This window comes from Dipodomys ordii, unplaced genomic scaffold (assembly GCF_000151885.1).
Source record: "Dipodomys ordii isolate 6190 unplaced genomic scaffold, Dord_2.0 Scaffold3567, whole genome shotgun sequence".
NCBI classification, from domain to species: domain Eukaryota; kingdom Metazoa; phylum Chordata; class Mammalia; order Rodentia; family Heteromyidae; genus Dipodomys; species Dipodomys ordii.
In genome coordinates, this window is record NW_012270782.1 from 2,734 (window position 1) to 7,333 (window position 4,600).

General features: G+C 41.5%; 1 pseudogene; it reads left to right on the forward strand.

The window, feature by feature from the left end:
* The first annotated feature begins 296 nt into the window (after positions 1 to 296).
* LOC106002131 lies at positions 297 to 1,371 on the forward strand (annotated as a pseudogene).
* The last annotated feature ends 3,229 nt before the right edge of the window (positions 1,372 to 4,600 follow it).

A 4,600-nucleotide genomic window follows, 5' to 3' on the forward strand; every position in this document is an offset into this window, starting at 1 on the left:
AAACAGGGGTATAACTTAATGGTATAGTCCTTGTCCAGCATGCGGAAGTAGTAATAACCAGTTCCCCCAAGTTCTTTTCATCACCACAAAGCATATCATGGATGTATTTTAAGTTTAGTCATTTCATTACTGAAATAGAGAAACAAATCCATAAATTCATGTAGAATAGCAAAAGACCTAGAATAGTCAAAGCAATTCTAAGCAAAAGAAGCAATGTAGGGAGTATCACAATACCAGATTTCAAGCATCTACTATAGAGTCATAACAAAAACAGCATTGTATTGGCACAAAAATAGACCCAAAGACCGAGGTTTCCCACCACCGGCTCCCGGAATCCAGCGTTCTGGCTGCCGCCATGACCCAAACGCCCTTCTCTCCCCACTGCATCCCCTCCTCTTGGGACTCCTACTCCTCTCCGCTGGGCAGGACGGCAACAGCCTGCACACCAAGGGCGCCCTTCCCCTGGACACGATCACTTTCTATAAGGTCATTCCCAAAAGCAAGTTCGTCTTGGTGGAGTTCGACAACCAGTTACCCCTACAGTGAGAAGCAGGATGAGTTCAAGCGCCTGGCTGAAAACTCAGCCTCCAGTGATGATCTCTTGGTGGCAGAGGTGGGTGACAAGCTGCACTTGGAGCTGAGTGAGAAATACAAACTAGACAAGGAGAGCTACTCAGTTTTCTACCTCTTCCGGGATGGGGACTTTGACAAAGCAGCTCCCTATAGTGGGGTGGTAAAAGTTGGAGCCATCCAGCGCTGGCTAAAAGGGCAAGGGATCTACCTGGGTATGCCTGGTTGCCTACCTGTGTGATACCCTAGGCGGGAGAGTTCATCGGGGCCTCCAGCATGGAGGCTCGCCAGGCCCTCTTAAAACAGGCAGGACAACCTCTCAAGTGTAAGGGAGACTGAGAAGAAGTGGGCTGAACAGTATCTAAAAGTCATGGGGAAGGTGTTAGACCAAGATGAGGACTTCCCAGGTCTGAGAAGACCCGGATCACCAAGCTGATTGAGAAGAACAAGATGAGCTCCAGAAGAGCTTAAACATCCTAACTGCCTTCCAGAAGAAGGGGGCTGAGAAGGAGGAGCTGTGAAAGAATCGAGTTTCCTAGGGTTTGCTGGGGATAGGGAGGGGCGAGTTACCTGTTAGCCTTGAGACCTATGTGGGATGGATGGGGAAGGGCGGGGAGAGGGGTTGGAAAAGGTGTTATTAAACCTGAGCCCTGAGCGTTATCCAACCTTGGGCATCTCTCAAGCCCATCTGGGGAGAGCTGATGGCTCCACTCAGACAGCCAGCAAAAGGCCCCCTGGGAAGGAATTGGTGCTTTATAAAGAGGGTACTGTCCACATACACTACGAGAAATTTCTGATCCAATAAAAGTCCATGTGTTTGGTAAAAAAAATAGACCCAAAGACCAATGGAATAGATTAGAAGACCCAGAAATAAAACCACATACTTAAGAGTATTTGACAAAGGAGCAAAAGACTTACAGTAGAAAAAATAGCCTCTTCAATTACTTATGCTGGGAACTGGGCATGCAGAAAACGAAGTGAGCCCCAGCCTATCACCATGCACTAACATCATCTCAATGGATTAAAGACCTCAACATCAAACCTGAAACTCTGAAACTACTACAGGACAGAGTAGGAGAGACACTAGGATTTATTGGCATGGCACAGGTAGGACCTTCCAGAACTGAGTCTCATGGTAACAACAAATTGGAGACTAGACAAATAGGACTGCCTTAAAAAGTTTCTGCACAGCTAAAGAAAGTTACCAACAACTGAGATATTTACCAGCAATATATCAGACAAAGGCCTAATACCTATTATATACAGGGAACTTAAAAAACTAAGACCCCAAATCTTAACAAACCAATCATTAAATCGGCAAGGGAACTAAAGAGACTTCACTCAAGAGAGAAAAAGACAAAAAAAAAAAAAAGAAAAGAAAAGAAAACATGAGAAAATGTACATCCCTGGCCTAAAGGAAATGTAAATAAAAACCCTAAGATACTCCAGTCAGAATGGCCTGTATCCTAAATTCAGACAACAACAAATGTTGGCAGGGGATGTGGAGAAACCCTACTGCATTGCTGGTGGGAATGTAAACTAATACAACCACTCTGGAAAGCAGTCTGGAGGTTCCTCAGAAAACTAAACATAGACCTCCCTTATGACCCAGCCATTACCAATCCTAGGCAGCTACCCTGAGCAACAGGAACCATGATATGACAAGGACACATGCACTTCCATGTTCACTGCTGCACTGTTCACAATAGCTAAAATATGTAAACAGCCCAGATGCCCCACTATAGATAATGGATCCATAAATTGTGGTATCTATATACAATGGAATACTATGCAGCCAGTACAAAGGACAAAATAAGCCGGGCCCTGATGGCTCACGCCTGTAATCCTAGCTACTCAGGAGGCTGAGATCTGAGGATCACTGTTCAAAGCCAGCCCGGGCAGGAAACTCCGTGTAACACTCTTATCTCTTATAAAACACTAGAAAACCAGAAGTGGCGCTGTGGCTCAAGTGGTAGAGCGCTAGCCTTGAGCTGAAGAGCTGAGAGACAGCACCCAGGCCCAGAGTTCAGGCTCCATGACTGGACCCCCCCCAAAAAAAAATAAAAATAAAAATGAGATAAATATCTATTATGAGTTACCTTAATTGCCTAAGAAAATGTCTCAAATGACTAGGAAAGTCTTGCAGCACAGGCAGTAAAATCACTGTCACAAGAGCCTTCTGTTTTCCCTTCTGTTAAAAACAGGGTACAGATATAAACTACTGCATCTTTTCTATAAAACTGTGATTGAAAATTCTACCTCCTATATATGGCTGATACTGTACTGTATTCTAATCTTTACTTATCTAACCTGAAATTATGGTTACATCACCTTCTATAGATGTGATTTGTTCCACTGATTTTAAACTTATAATTCAGTAACTTCCTACTATATAAAGGTAATAATGACTTTATTTGGAGAACAAAACTTAGAAATAATGACATTTTATTTTTATAGACAAAATATATTAAAAAACCAGATTAATAACTATTAATCTGAAAAGTAAAAATTGTAAATAAAGAACAAAAGTATTTAACATTTCAAAGGCGTATTATCTGCTTCATATGATTATTTTAATGTTACTTTCTGAATTATAATAAATTCAAGTAAACTGCCATTGAAGAGCTCATTTTGTCTTTGGTTATAACTATATACAGTAAAAGACTGCAATACTTTAACAAAGCGTAGAGTTCATTGTGATTTGCATTTGGACCGTTATGAATGTGCTGTCCTTTATATGAATGTCAATGCACAGAAGTGTGTGAAAATATAGAAATACAATATAAATTGAAATGTAATTTTCTGAAGTATATTCATCCTTAACATGTCATCTTAAAACTCATGAAAACTAAATGCCTGTAATTGTATACCTCAAATGAAAATGCTTTATCTTCAAGTATGTCATGATTTTTAATCTGGTATGTAATAGTGCAGAGTTGCTCAAATTACATTATATGTGTGAACAGCCATCTTAAATGAACAGTACGCTGGCTACCTAGCTGAATATGCATAATAAAAACCATTGTAAAACTCTTAACTACCAATCATAAACAGTAGTAACTTAATGGTTTCCTTAGTCTCAAGCTTTCATGTACTTTCCTTTTTTTTTTGGTCCAGTTGTGGGGCCTGAACTCTGGGCCTGGGCGCTGTCCCTCAGCTCTTCAGCTCAAGGCTAGCACTCTTACCACTTGAGCCACAGCACCACGTCTGGCTTTGGGGCTCATGCATGCAAGGCAAGCACTCTACCACTGAGCCACCTTCCCAGCCCACTTTCCAATTTTGAAAGCACATAGAGTTCTGTCCATCTCTTCGTTATCACACTACCTTTGTTCTTGTTTTGACTTTACTTATTACTTATCTGTTGCCTGTGTATTTTACCTAAGAGGTCCTTAAAATTCAAACAAAGGGTGGGCACCAGTGGATCATGCCTGTAATCCTACCAACTCAGGAGGCTGAAATCTAAGATCTGGTTCCCAGCCAGCCCAGGGGCAGGCAGGGAAAGGCAGGCAGGAAAAGTGCGGGAGACTCTTATCTCCAATTAACCATCAGAAAACCTGAAGTGGCTCTGTGGCTCAAATGGTGGAGCACGCCCCTTGAGCTAAAGAGCTCAAGGACAGGGCTCAGGACCAGAGTTCAAGCCCCACAACTAACACATATACACACAAAACATCCATTTCTAGACAAAAGATAAAAAGATAAATATAATTTAGTATTTGCTAGGCTGTAAGAGAAGTCAGATCACTTACACTGCTGATGGGTATTTAAAGTAGAGCCACACTGAAAAATATTCCAGGCAGTTGTGCATAAAACATACAGCACAGCATTTGTTTACTTGTACATATATTTATCCCTGAGAAATGAAAATATGTTCAAATAAAACCACACAAACATACCATACTCATTTATAATAGAAAAAAAACTAAAAATAAATGTCTTTCAAAAGCTGAATGTTGCCTGCCCTGGTGGCTCACGCCTGTAATCCTAGCTACTCAGGAGGCTGAGATCTGAGGATCACCATTCAAAGCCAGCC